The 16072-nt window shown below is 37.2% G+C and overlaps 1 pseudogene; it reads left to right on the top strand.

The window, feature by feature from the left end:
- Nucleotides 1-10410: 10410 nt before the first annotated feature.
- LOC147456258 (uncharacterized) lies at nt 10411-12426 on the top strand (annotated as a pseudogene).
- Nucleotides 12427-16072: the final 3646 nt, after the last annotated feature.

Raw genomic sequence — 16072 nt, 5'->3', positions numbered from 1 at the left:
CCAAAAGGAATTAGAGTTATCCAATTTTCTCAAGGGGTTTCAAGATGTCTTTATTGACGACATCCCTTGTGAGCTACCTCCTAAACGAGGTAATGACGACCATGCAATTGAACTTCTTCCAGGAAGTTCACCGCCTAACAAACCTCCTTATAGAGTTTCTCAAGCTCAACAAGAGGAGATTATGCGGCAAGTGCATGAGTTAATTGAGAAGGGCATGGTTAGGCCTAGCTCATCTCCATTTTGCTCACCTGTGCTATTAGTGCAAAAGAAAGACGGCACATATCGTATGTGTGTCGACTATAGAGCACTAAATAGGATCACTATCAAGAATAGGTTTCCCGTTCCACGGGTAGAAGACCTATTTGATAAGCTACAAGGATCGACCTACTTCAGTAGGATTGACCTAAAAAGTGGCTATCATCAAATAAGGATAGTTGATCAAGACATTGTAAAGACCGCATTTCGTACTACATTTGGTCTTTACGAATACATTGTCATGCCTTTTGGCTTGACTAATGCACCAGCCACATTCAACCGCTTGATGGAGAAGCTGTTCAGGCCTCATCGAACCTTCACTGGAGTGTTCTTTGATGATATTATCATCTACTCTAATTCATTGGAGGAACACAAGCAACACCTCCAGGTAATATTTCAAGTTTTAAGAGAGAATAAACTTTATGTTAATCGAAAGAAAAGTGAATTTTTCTTGCAAGAGATTCAATATTTAGGTCACATTATCTCTCAAGATGGAATCCAAATGGATCCATCCAAGTTAGAGGTAATAAAAGGATGGCCTAAACCAAGGAATCTTCATGAACTAAGAAGCTTTATAGGTATGTGTGCATACTATAGACGCTTCATAGAAAAGTTCTCACAAATTGCGGGACCATTACATGACCTAACAAAGAAAAATGTTAGGTATACGTGGTCTGCTAAGGAGAACAATGCTTTCGAAAAGCTTAAAGAAAAGCTTATCTCTCAACCTGTGCTTACACTACCGGATCTCTCAAAACCATTTGAGGTCCAATGTGATGCTTGTGGTGATTGCCTTGGGGCTGTTTGCTCCAAGAAGGGCACGCCATAGGCTATGAGAGTCGAAGGCTCGACCCTGTTGAGCAAGCTCTAGGCATATACGAAAAAGAACTCCTTGCAGTTCTACATGCCTTAGACTCATGGAAGCACTATTTATTGGGGACTCCTTTCATTCTGCGAACGGATCACCAAAGTCTTAAGTACTTCATGACGCAGACCAAGCTCTCCGACAAACAAATGAGGTGGGCAAATTTCCTTTCGCAATTTCATTTTCATATTGCTCACATTGCTGGCAAGCATAATCAAGTAGCCGATGCACTCTCAAGACGACCGAGAGTGAATGCGGTTTCCATAGCAACTCACAATGATCTATCTTTAATGATAGATGAGTATGCTATTGATCCCGATTTTAGAGATGTGATTTCAGCCCTTGCATTAGGGAAGAAAGAAGAACCATTTACTTTACAAGATGGTTATCTTCTCTATGGCAATAGACTATGCGTTACTAACTCACTACATGAGAAAGTAATGTATGAATCTCATGCTCCCCCATATGCGGGGCATAGAGGGATTCAGTCTACCCTAAAGGGAATTGAAACATATTTCTATTGGCCTACCATGAAAGTGAACATACATGAGTATGTTTCCAAATGTGTGGTATGTCAAAAGACAAAATTTGATAGAGGGAAGCAACTTGGATTGCTTCAACCCTTGCCAATCCCTAATTCACCGTGGGAGAGCATATCCATGGATTTTATCTTTGGATTGCCTAAGTCTATCCATGGGAATACGGGAATATGGACGATAGTAGACAGGTTCAGTAAACAAGCTCATTTTATACCTGTCAAAAAGACTATCAAAGCCCATCAAATGGCAACCCTCTTCATTTCACAAATTTTCAAGTACCATGGCTTGCCAATGTCCATAGTGTCGGATAGAGATCCTAGAATGACCAGTAATTTCTGGAAGGGTCTCTTTGAGAATTTAGGAACAAGGCTAAACTTCTCTTCGGCCTATCATCCACAAACTGATGGCCAAAGTGAAATAGCTAACCTAACTATTCTCGATCTACTAAAAGCCTATGTAACGGAAGTAGATCAAAGATCCCAATGGGAGAAGTACTTACCCTTAGTAGAGTATGCTTACAATAACACTGTACATACTTCTACAGGAAAAGCACCTTTCGAGGTAATTGAGGGAAGATCAAAAAGTCCCTTGCTACTTAAGGTACATGGGAAGATCTTCGCTGCAGATGAGTATAGCCGAGACCTACAAGAATCTTTCCAAAAGATTAAGGATGCTATCTCTATCTCACAGCAAAGGCAAAAGGCTGCTGCTGACAAGCACAGAAGAGCCCAAGCCTTTAAAGAAAACGATTGGGTCTTGTTAAAGTTTCCCAAGGCTCGATTAAGGCACACGACGGGCAAGAATCCTACGGGCCACCAAAAATACTATGCTAAACTAGCAAAAAGGTACTATGGTCCCTTCCAGATTCTTAGGCCAATCAATGAGATGGCCTATCAACTTAAGTTGCCCAATCATTGGCTCATACACAATGCTTTTCATGTGAGCCTCTTAAAGCCTTACAAAGGAGAGCCACCTCAAGAACCAACTATTGAAGACCCACCGGAGATCGAGGACCACGAGGAGGTGCTGCAGCCCGAGTCCATTCTCCGACATGAAGACAAGGTATTAAGAGGCGGTAAGACTATCAGACGATATCTTATTAAATTTAAGAATTATCCTTTTGAAGATGCTAGATGGATGCAAGGCATACAATTAAAGGATAACCTAAACCTTGTCAATGCTTACAATGCTTCCCAAGAGTAAGCAAATGTACAAAATGTTAAAAATGAACAAAAATTTTTGTCTTATAAGACTCTCTTTTTCTTTATTTGTGCACAAAAATGAAGTAGTATGCATGCTTAGATCAAGTTTGCGGAGACGACGTCTCCCAAACACCAAGTAGAGCTTGTCACTCTACTATGGAAGACTGATAGGACTAATGTGCAGACATGCTTGCGGCAGCCTCAGGCTCTCAAGCGCCAAATGGACTAGTCATCCATTATGGAATGATGTCGTAGGGTAACATAGGGATCCTCTACCCGCTAAGAAAAGGACTCATACATATGCTTTATCTTCTCTACACCATAGTCGAGGACGACTATGATTTCAAGAGAGAGGTAATGTCATAATAATCAATATCTAATTCTCCTAAATGATTTTCTCATATTAAACTGATCATTTAATGTGGGGAAGTGCCAAGGGAGAAAAAGCTAGAATATTGGTTAAGTTAGCAGACCGGCCACAGTAGGGATCCAAAGGAGGGAAAATAGGGATCCAAAGGGGGGGCCATCTGCAAAAGAGCCATGTGAAACAATGGGCCAAAAAGACCCTAAGGTTCAGCCCATTAAGACTTCCAAAATGCTAAGGTTCCAAAATTCAAAGGTTGTGTCCAAAGGTCAACCCTAGGGAAAATTGGATGCTTAGTGTGTGCCCTAAAAGTCTTGGCATATCCCTACATGGGAGGGGGCGAGCCCCAAAGCTAGGGGATGAGAGAGAAAGCCACACACACACACACAGGCTCCCTTTACACAAAGGGAATGAGGGACACATGTCAGCTCCCTAGGCCAGATGCCCACAAGGTGTGCCCAATTCCTATTGGAAGACCCTTGAAGTGGACCAATGAGAATTAAGCTAGAGTAAATCTAGTTTAATTAATTTAAAAACATTTAATAAAAGAAACCAATAAGAATTAAGTGTCCTAGAAGACTATTGGGCAGTCTCCCAAGGGGTCCAATGAGCATTCAGGAGCCCCATGGCTTGCCTGATTCCTATTGGCCAGGAGGCAAAGGGGTCCAATGAGAGTTTAGTTTAATTATTTAATTACCTAAAGCTCTCACAAAAGGGGAAAGGGGGACACATGTCAGAAGGCTATCACTTATGCTGCTTAATCCCTATTGGCTTGACCTGGGGAGGTTCAATGAGGCAAAAGCCAGACTTATTTAGCAGCTAGGGCTCGCCCAAGAGAGGGGGGGGGCTGATTTTTGCTTGGCATTGACACACACACTCTCACACTTGACCATGTGTAAAGGGAAAATACTCTATCTCCTCCCAAGCTTTAATGGAGAGCTCATCACCTACTCCAAGCTTGTGAGATAGAAGCCTACATCAACACTCTCTTGGCATGTGGATGCAAATCCAACCAAGAGCCAAGCTTCAATGCATGCTCATCTTCTCTACCAAGCTAATTACTAAGCTAAGCTATGCTAATATGAGTGATTATGTGAGGAGATGTACTTCTTTCTCGTAAGATACTTCTTTTTTCTCTCAATCTACTCTCATACCCTGCTAGCTCTCACCATCTTCGAAGGTGTGTGAGGTCTTGGGTCTGAGAACGGGGATAATTCAAGTTGTGTTTGATTAAGTGTTTTGCTTGGTGTATGAAGCTTCCATCTTCATTTCACTAGCTAGTCTTGAAGGAACACAAAGAATTGTATTGTACAATGTCTCTCTTGATGGGAGAAACCATAATACAAAGCCTTTTGGAGGGGGGACCGGCTCCATGCAAATCCGGTCCTCAACTGTTGTCAATAGCTTAATTGCTCTCTCTTTTGAAAGTATTGTCGATGCTATCTAACTAGGTGTTATGCTTTTTGTTGCTCTCTCCACCCAAGCACTCTTGTAAGTCTCATTAGGAATCAACTCTAATGAAATGCCCACTATGTTCATGCTAAATTCCGCTACACAAAAGATTTTAGGCCATTAAATGTTACATGTTGTGCTAGGTAGAGTAGTCCTAATTCTCTAACGAAGCTCCGTCAATGTCATGGTGGCTCTTGCAGATGTAACTGTCTAGCTCTCTCAAGCTCAATGGCTTTGTTTATCAATATACCTTTGATATAAGTGGATTTGAAGTTAGCGAGAAATATACTCTAGATTCCCATCCCATCCAACATGATCATCAATCCATACATGTAAAAAGGTGGTTTTTGGCTTAGATTGACCAAACAAATAATAAGAAATCTCCTCCCACGGCTTCTCTATTTCTTGGGTTGCCATTAAAAAATTAGTTAGCTCAAGGACAACTTCCTCGCCCACCTCCATCGAACAAGCACGCATATTAGAAAATGTACCTGCAATGGAAAAATATTTTTCTAAGGTCAACACTATCAAAAATGATCAAAGATTTGGTATCTACCGTCATCTTATTTCTTTTTAAAGATCGCTCAAGTAACTTTTGGGTTTCATGTGTAATGCAAAAATTGCTACACCTATAGCATTAGACATAGATAACGATTAAACAATGTTCGTAATGTTTATTGTAAGGCAGCAGATGCACATAATAACAGATGATGCAAAGAGTGCCAATGCCTACACTAGGAGGGACAAACGAATTACCAACCGTAGGGACTGTATAAGGGAGGAAAGGCTTTGCCCATAACGGGGAGACCCAATTAGGTTTGACTCAAGTTTTTCATGAGTCGAAGAATTCTTTTTGGTTTTTAAAATTTTATAGACTCAATGGTCCGCGCCATGTGCATGTCCCCTAAAAGAATCACTTAGTGTTTTTCTTGACGAATTTGTGGCTTGTACAACTACGGTGAAGGACCCTACAAATGTCGCTCTCTTTAGCATGTCTTTTGCATAAAGACTTGGGTGTACTCTCTCTCTCTCTCTCTCTCTCTCTCTAACTTCAAATCCACTTATATCAAAGGTATATTGATAAACAAAGCAATTGAGCTTGGGAGAGCTAGACAGTTACATCTGCAAGAGCCACCATGACATTGACAGAGCTTCGTTAGAGAATTAGGACTACTCTACCTAGCACAACATGAGAGACATTCGATACGACTATTTACAGAGATGGACATTGACGATGCTCTTCAAGCTAGGACTGATGGGACAACGCCTTGACACTCATGTTCATTTTAGATTTTACTTTATTTTGTTTTATACCAAAACATTGTATTGAATCCACTAGGATTGTATCAATTTGGTCTCACAACTCATTTTGGCCTTTAGAAGATGTCTAATATAACATTTTATTTCATTTCATTCATCTCTCTCTCTCTCCCTCTCTCTCTCCGATAATGTTGACCTTAGAAAAATAGTTTTCCATTGCAGGTACATTTTCTAATCTGCGTGCTTGTTCGATGGAGGTGGGCGAGGAAGTTGTCCTTGAGCTAACTAATTTTTTAATGGCAACCCAAGAAATAGAGAAGCCGTGGGAGGAGAGTTCTTATTATTTTTTTGGTCAATCTAAGCCAAAAACCACCTTTTTACATGTATGGATTGATGATCATAGCGGTTTTAAGTGAAGAAATATAAGAATTTTGAAATATACTCTATGTTCCACTTTTGTGTCAAATAGATGGAGCCTAGAGACACAAGGCTACATAGGTGCCAATGTAATTATAAGTGCAAGCATAGCTCTCTTGGGTATAAGCTCAAACGTCATCACATCAAGTACCTAAAAAACAATGGTGGAAGGTTCATAGCTCCATCAACCTATAAAAGACATCAAGATGTTGAGGCTAGATATCATGAAATAAACTCGGTATTTGGAATTCAAAGTATACATGATTCACGGCGTCAAGAAACCATTGTACCTACAAGCACAAACGAACTTCAATCGGAGTTGAATTGTCAAACTCTTGAATGTAGTACTTTTGAAGCTATCGTAGATCAAAATCACAATCAAGACTTTGAAGAGAATGCGTCTGCTATCTTCCATGGCTATGAAGCTCCTGCAATTGTTGAAGGTAGTCAAAACCTTGAAGAGCATGAGAATGCAAGGACTCTTGACCATGAAGATCTTCTAAACAACGAGCAAGAACAACAACAGGAGGAAGATGTGGCCAATACAAATGATAAGATTTTCCAAAAAATAGTTCAAATGCAAGCCCTCTAGGATGAACATCATGTCTCTATTGATTTTCAAGATCAAATGCTAAAACTTTTGTTTGGAAAAAGCACAGAGAATGGTGTAGAGAGTTTGAGTTCTCTCTTGGTAAAGCTTCCAGACAATTGGGAAGGCAACCTTGGTGGCATCAATGCTCCATCATATTGGCCAGAGTTGAATACAATGTACAGAAGCCTTGGTATGGCAGACAATGAGAGGTATCTCATTTGTATGGGTCTAAAGGGTAAAACTATTTTGTATGACCCAATAAATGAGGATAATTATGTGGGAAATGTTGTATTGTGCTTATGCCAACAACCTAAAGGATGCAAGGGTAGGAAATTGAAAAGGGATTGTCCTCGTTTGCTGTGAAAGATGCACAAAGTGTGCTTTGCCTCGAAAACAAATTATTTTCTTTGACTATCTTCCTCAAAGCAGTTAGACATTATATGTTCTTCTTGTACCATGTGCCACGACATCTTGTGTATGTATCGCAAGGACAGCTGGTTGAATCGGTCGACCACAGATTTATCTATGGTTATTGATGAATTTTGGGATGGTGCCAAGTGTAAGGATCTCCAAGACTTTTAGAACCCAGCTTCAACCTTTGATCTTCCTGTCATTTGTGAAATATGTAGACACTCTTACAAGGCATGACCAGCAACATATGCTGCTGAGGAGTTATCCTTGAATTGGACTGAGGATCAATAAATGTATGCTTTTACATGCAAGTTGTGTCGTAGATTGATCAAAAGCCCGAAGAGGACGGTCAAGGTATCTCCCTACTTCCAAAGCAATAGCTTATTGCTCATTCTTTTTCTATTTTGATTTTTAGGGAGATCCTCAAAACTTTGCACTACTGCTCCATTGGGACGGTTTTCAATCATCAGAAACGACACAAAAAAATTGTGGGGTTGTGGAAATTAGAGTTTTGAACACTAGAAAGAACTCTATTTTATAGCCTATATCGATTTTATTTATCCCTTTCAGCTACAAGAGATTATTGGAGCCTCTGGAGATCTTTTTCATGTGTTTTTGGATCCACTAGTGAGGGAGTTAGAGAAATCATATGTAGATGGATTTCAAGTTAATTTCAACTATCCTTCTCACTTGATTGAGATGGCATTGGTCTCTTCAACAAACATCAGATTGCGTGCATTGGTAATGATGGTCACTGGAGACCACCGTGCTCAATGCAAGATTGGGCTATTTAAGAATGGTGGACAACACTTTTGTCGTAGGGACAAAGCATCTTCCACTTTGGATTCATCAAGCTCAAGCTTTCAAGGGAGATATCTCTATGACAATAATCGCTTCCAATATCGTTATCCAGCTGCTGCGAAGAGAAGTATAGTTGAAATGCAGGCTGCGTTGTCTCGATCCATTAGAGGAACTTCGCAGACTCAACGTGAAGAGATACTAAAGAGTGTGGGGTTGAGTGGAAAATCAATCTTATGGAGATTATATGAGCTTTATTGATTTGACTTGTCATTGGATCTTGTCTATGACACAATGCACATTCTCTCATTGAATGTTTTTCAAAAGCATTTATCATTGCTTATGAAGAACTCAATCAATGACATGAAGCGTAGGATTGATGATATATCAACAAGGGCCCTAAGCTGTGCTCCATCAACAATACGCCATGGACGTTGGCTTAGAAACCCAAGAAAGTACCATGAAAGCTACAAGGCATAAGAGAACCAAAAATTTATCCAATGGTGTCTTCCATTTGTCTTGCTTGAGGTAGAGGGTTTTCTAAAAATAGTGGAAGACTTGGGACTCTTGTTGAATGTTGCCCACATATTTTAAACTATACCAGAGATCATGGGTGGTCTAAGGAGGCTATAAAAGTAGCACAAATCCTTCTTGTATCTTGGAGAGTGAGGAGTGAAGAGTCGTTGCGTGCAAACTCTTCACAGCTCGAGCATGTGGCAGGTATGACTTCTTTGTGGTCTCTACAAACCACCTTCTCCAAGTCATACGCTCTTTGAGGTAATTCTAACTAAAGATGTATTTTATTCTAAAGGTAGTGGAGAGATTATAGATGATGTTATTCCCCATGGAAAACATGATGTTGTCTGGTGCTTTATATATGAACGCCTTGTCTCTACATATGTCAACATCAAGTCGAACAACAAAGAGAGTGAAATCTCCTTGACGAACCTCCAAAAGAGAAAGCTTGTTACATGGGTCTTGTCCCAAATTCAAAACGATAAGGATAGACTGTTTCCTTATCAAAGATTATATGGAGAGCTCCACTCTGCAATCATGGCACCCCAAGGACACACGATAGATGAGGGCAATATTCTTCACTGTCAACAATGGCACAAAAATGGAATCTTGAGAGTATCATCCATCATAAAGGCAAAGGAGTTGTGGAATGCTCATGTAGCATATGGATGTGACTATCCATGTGGGAGATCCATTCATGAGAAAGGCATCATCATTGGTCCACGAAGGAAAAACTAGAGACTGCCATCAAGTGAGGAGGAACGATTTATGAGTGAGTATGGATTCAATGCTACTAAATTTCTACAACACAAGAAGGTTCTATTCAAAGGAGAAGTATTTAGTGTAGGAAATACAGTTGTGGTGAGATCTGATAATTATAAGAGAATGCAGCTTCTATAGGTGAGTGGAAAGCGCGAATCATATCCTTCTTTACTTTGCAGTTCCAGGAAGAAATTCTGCTATTTTTTGGTGCAGATTATTATAGACAGTCAATCCTGGTTGAAAAAGATGTTGAAAAGTTGAATGTGGATCCGATTACAGGAATGAGCGTACTGCAAGTCACCCCTATGCCTTTCTCTTGGGATTGTATTTACTACTACACAAGTTTATTCCGTGGAGGTTTCAAAATTGTATTATTTCCTATGAGACTAAATATCTAGGTATTCGTAGGCGCTTATTGAGTGCTGGATGTGTACCTCCATGGCTTGAGGAGAATGACATAGTCCAAGTCAAACAGTTTGTGGATGAAGAATCTTCATCTTGTCAACTAGCATATGTTGTTATTTGAGAGGTAGACTCTAGTCTAAAGCGAGTACAGCTAACAAAAATTCAATCAATGAATAGCAGCTATGCCCAATGGAGAACGACTACCGAAGATGAGGATTGGAAACTTATATCAACTTGCTCATCTGTAGTCCAAGGATGGAAAGTTTTAAAGCAAACAAGAGTTACAGATCAGGATGGAAAAGTGAAGTTCTTACCATGTATGTGGCAGCAGGCATGATATGTATCAAAGTGGATATTATTTATCTCTTGCTCTATGTAGAAGCTATGATTTAATGTTGCTTTTTTTCAACTTTCATGAATAATTTTAGAGACATGTTATTTTTATTAAAAGTTTAAAGTGATGTCGATTTTTTAATTTGTGTTCATATTGTACTTTTATTTATCACAAAGCTTAGATGTCTTTTTAATAGTATTTAAGTGGTGTCAATTTTTTTAAAAAAATCATAGCTTAGATGGCTGAGAATGATGTCCCTATTCCTTCATACAATGACATCTTTTGCCCACCCGAACCAAAGTTAACAGAGCCAAATAGAATGTATGGAAAGAAGCTTTTGGAGATGTACTTCGATGAGCAACATAGAGTGCTCTTGGACAACTATAGGATGGTTAGAACATGGTTTAAGAACTATCCTTTTGTGGAGGATTTGTGCCAAAATCTCCTTGAGCAACAAAAATTTGACGATTTTATTTCAAATAAGATCGGTGAATTAGCACCTTTGAAGTTTGGACTCTGCAAGGCAACCTACCAATGGGAGGAGACACACATTTATCAGTTTGTGCTGACCTATGCACAATCACAACAAAAATATAATAAGAAGAAGACTACAAATGATGTAAGTGTGTATATATTTTCTAAGTATAAATATATTTGGCTTCATAGGGGCCTTATGAAAGAAATTAACTAAACTCATCTTACTTTTCAAGGCACACGGGATTGCAAAAAAAGAAAATGCTGGTACTATTGCTTTGAAAGGTTCAACTGTAAAGACGGTACTTATATTTTGACCTTTCTTTCTTATATATTAAATGTATGTGCCATGTGTTTACTTACTTATGTGTTTGTATAGGTGTCTAGCATAGAGATAGTAGACATATCCCCTAAATTATGTGATGATGTGGGAAAGAAGACCCATGTGGTTTGTATGCCATTGACGATACAAAATCAAGGTGAGGGCATATTGAGAGTAATTGGTTCATTGAAATGGTGAGTCTTATGAATTATGAACAAGAATTATGAACAAAATTTAGTACTTTCATGTTACTAAGTTTAAAATTGAAGTCTTATGAAATGGTTTATCCACTATAGAGACAAGATTTACTCTCTATGTAGAAGGAAACCGAAAGTATGGAATCTTCATTACACGAGCAGGTATATGTTTTTCTCAAGTAATATAGATACATAAAAATTAAACGATCATAAAAAAGTTTTTGTGTACTTCTTTTTGTCTTCTATAGGAATTTCAGTTCGAAGACCTCAATTTAGATAATGTGGATGGATCTTTTCCGTCTTTTGGAGCATTGTTATTGAATGGCAATGTTAAAAGAGTCAAAGCTGTGCCAGAGCAAAGAGAAAGTCTTTTGAGTGACATGCCATTGAAGGTAATGCCACTAATGGCATGTGTTTTGTTTTTACACATAAAGATTCTCATATATGTTTTATATTTTTTAACATTAGCTGGGATATGAGACTGTGGATTCTGTTTCATCGCCATGTCAAGCAAATAATCATGAGGCGTCACGAAAAAGTACTAGAGAGAGAAAGGTGACAATCTCTACTTCAATGAAATTTTAAATATTCTCTCTTTGACTTGTACTCAATGTAATAAGGTGCATAGTGTTAAACTTCTTCAAGAAGATTACATGTTTTGTTTGTGGGATAATTTAACAGACTAGTGCAAAGCTTAAAGAGTCTCTTGCTACTAAGCTTGTAAAAGAAACTTCCAAGAAGATAAGGAAGAAAACAAAGGTAGTCTTAAAAGTTAACTTGCATATTGTGTAAACAATAATCCAAATTTGTTAATACTAAGCTCTTTTTGTTGATTTTTTAAGGATGAGAAATGCATTGCAGGTGACACATCGAATGTGTATGTTCCAAATTTTTGATGAAGTAATTCTCATCTTTTTAATATTTAGTTTTTTTGTAAAATGTATTTTCATAAAACGCTTTGTTTATAGTAGTAAGTTATGTATTTATGTAGGTTTCATCTTTAAATGTGGAGGACAAGGAGACTATTCTCCTTAAATACTTTGATCTGTAGACAATTGATGACATGTATCTACTTTTAAAAGCTAGTTACTACAAGATTAAAAGGGAGGAGAGCTCATTTTTTGAGAAAAAGAGAGGTTTGAGTTTGGAGGAAATGAGAGTGAATTTGGTGAGGTGGTTGGTTAATAGTGGGAGAGTTATCATTGAAAGGCAACTTGATCATGAGTTGACTTTCAATGAGGTGAAAGTTGATTTTATGTAAGCGATCAAGTGCTGAACAGACCATGTTGAACATTATATTTCATGTTATTTGTCGTTCATTTGATGATTGAACATTTTATTGTTTTAGAACCAATTGATTATCTCTTTTGAGTTAATGAAGTTATTTTTATTTGCAAAGAGATTAAAGTTCAATGTTAAAATATAGTCACTTTAAATCATAAGTTTGACAATAGTTTCAAGAGAAATCTACTTGACTATGAGTAATTTTATTGTTACTTTGAATTGTATGTGATAGAAATCTTAAAAAAGACTTGATCTTCTTTTAATCAAAGTTGTTAGTTTACTGATTTGTGTGATGTGTGTTATAGTGGATGATCCAAAATTGACGCGAAGATGGAACATTGGTTGGTTTAAAAGCTAAAAAATGATTAATATATATCTATAGATCAATCAGTTTGTTAATTTTTGTAAAAAACTAAATTTAAATGTCCATTCAATTTTATATATGTAAAATTTTGTAGAACATCCCTCTAATTTTCTATATAGGATTTTTTTATGGACGTCCATCTGATTTTCTATATGTAAAATTTTGTAGGACGTTTCTCTAATTTTCTATATAGCAATTTCTTATGGATGTCTATCTAATTTTTTATATGTAAAAGTTACAATGAAATCCTCATCTAATTTTCTAGGTACACTACCTAGGAAATGTTCCATTTCTTCTACATTGCACTTTTTCTAGTTTGATTCTATCAATCTCGAAAAGTATATAGGAAATTCTTTTTAAAAATAAAATATAGAAAACGTTTCAAAAGTCCTTGTGTTGTATTGTCATGAATTGTTCAATTTATTTTTTTTATGAACTGATGTAACGTTTGTGTACCCATATGGTTTAATGCAGCACAATTTAAGCAATTTTTTCCGCCCATGAAGATAGAGGTCCCTTGATTGGACGAGATTCTAGCAATCATTGACAGGCTAAGAAGAATTTATCCTAAAATAAATCTTGCTTATTACTGCACTAATTTGTAATTCTAATGTATTTTTCAATTGAAATGTTGAAATATAGACATCATGCCAGTCAAAACTCGTGAGCCAATGTCCACTTTGTTGATATCGTAAACCTTGTAGGCTATGCTATATATCTTTGGGTATATAGGGAAGTATATAATTTAATGTTAACGTCACCTTTAAGGTTTATTGCTTGTGGTTCTGAAGGGCATCCATCAATTGTAAAACCAATCTTGTTTGAGCGGTTAAAGTGAGTTGTTGATTTCTACTCGTGCGAAGTAGGAGCTTAATTAATGCCATAGAGAAGCTCTCTCAAAAGGTGGTTGTTTGCATTATGCCTCTTGTCAAATGTTATCAGCCATAGTTCTTATTCCATGTGTATAAGTAAGTTGTTGGTGATAACATTATTTTGTTCTTTTTTGAAGCATTGACATATTAGGTATGTTGGTCATATTTAATAGTCATTATAGTCTTAATTGATTTAAAAAAAATGCATGGAGTCCTTGTAAATACTCAAAACCATAGCATATGAGAAACATAATTTATAAATATAGCGGGAGTGCACAAACTCAATCGAATGTTGTGCAATCCAAGAGAGATAGAGAAGATGGGAGCACATTTATGCGCACTCGCAAAAGCAGTGTCCTATGTATATCGCAAGAGAGAAGAGAGCTAAAGATTGACATTGGATATGGGGAAATGCTACTCTCTCCACATGGGTCTCTTAATAAACCTATGTGAGCTTATTCAGGAACCCCATAAGCGTTACAAGAATGGTCCCTACGAACTGATCGTTCTTCACTTCCTAAAAAGAGTTTACTTGTGATCATTTGATATCCATCATTAGATAGTCCAATGGTTTAAATTGCATTTCAATGTCAACCATACAACAATCTATTAATGCAACAAATTTAAATACCATTATATACCTTTTTGTTAAAAGACAATTGTCATTAGTTGTCATGCTATTATTATGCAAGTCTTAACTTGTCAAAAATAGTGGTTAAAATCACACATTAGAAACATAAAGTATCAAGATAAAATCTTAAAAACTTAACAATCTACTTGGCTCTTGCCTTAGGATAATAGATGTAGAAAGCACTATAAATGTACGGCATAGAGATCTTCATTGATATGAATCAAAGTTACAATAGTAAAGCACACCCTTGAAGAAGGAGCTTAAACCACTCGATCACCCCAGAGGTGTCGTAGCTTGCATGTGTAGTAGCAATCATAATCTCGCTCATAATTTCAATTACAATCATAGTCACAATCACAATCACAATCACATAAAACTCAAAACAATAAAGAGTCAGAATTGTTTTGTGAGATATCAAACATTCATTTTTGAAGGTTTAATGACTTTTGTGACACAATTCACACAAACAAAATTAGATCCTTTTCTCAAATTCTAACTAATGATTCCAAAACAGCTCTAAAATGACTTAAAAACACATCAAACTACACATCTACTCGCTTTGAAAGCACCAAACGAGTATGAAAATTGTAGAAATAAAAAACGCTCAATGAGACAAATTTTTCTTACATAATAAAGCGAACATTTCACTCATACAAAACTTCTTCAAATTCTTATTTGAAAGCATTTGAAACTTATCTGCAAAATAAGTACTCAACAAAGCGAAAAAAAAATTAGGACAATTTTTTATCAAACTGGACTTTGCTTATGGACTTTAAACATCGTAAAACACGATTTGAAACACTAACTCCATGAAGATATAAAAAAAGTGACTTATCATACTGGCCTTTGCGCACACCACTAGAATAGATAGTATATGCCATATCTTGATATATCAAGATATCATCGATTACAATGATCATTCAATATTTAAAATCCTAGTCTAAACTCATAAATAACATCATCATTATATCATAATCATAAATCAAATCCTAATTTTAATCAATATAATCCAAATACTTCTAATCACATACCCGATCATCATATACCTGAATTGACAAAATCATAATAGTAGCAATGGTGGGCCAGCGAATGTAGTATGATTGTTTAATCAATGGTACTTAAAGTTACAAATCAACACCAATTAGATGTGCTACCTAAATAAAAATACGCTATCGAGAGACGAATCACGCATCTCACTCGGATACCAAATTTTGGACTTTTGTGATTGCTTGTTACCAAGGATGAAGCCATGTCTTTGATACCACTACTACAAACAAATGCACAGAGTCCTTGCAAATACACAAAATAACATAGCATATGAGCAATATAATCAATGATCATGCATACTTGGTGAATCATGTATATACATACACAATCAAACGTTGTACATAATCAAAGAGATATAGAAAGAAAAGGAGTGTGTGCATGTACATCTTAGAGTGGAATGCTACACATAATATGAGTTAGAAGATGAGAGAGTAAAACATCATAGTAAACAGGAGAAAATCCTACTCCCGGGGAATCACTGTCACTCCAAGAGGTTGTGTGCACTTGTGACGCTGTGAGCGACAGAGATACATTGGGTTTTTATACTCCCCGGCGTCGCTAAGATCGTCGCTAACAGCTTCGATACAGGAACGTCGCTATGAGCGTCGCTATATGCGTTGCTATAGTTGTCGCTATATAGCGACGCTAATAGCGATGCATACAGGCTACCTATAGCGACGAAAATACATTGGGTTTTTATACTCCCCGG

Source organism: Adiantum capillus-veneris, chromosome 6 (assembly GCF_014529385.1).
Source record: "Adiantum capillus-veneris isolate H3 chromosome 6, ASM1452938v2, whole genome shotgun sequence".
Classification (NCBI taxonomy): Eukaryota; Viridiplantae; Streptophyta; class Polypodiopsida; order Polypodiales; family Pteridaceae; genus Adiantum; species Adiantum capillus-veneris.
Note: the sequence above shows the minus strand (reverse complement) of the source record. Positions and strands in the feature narration are given on the sequence as shown.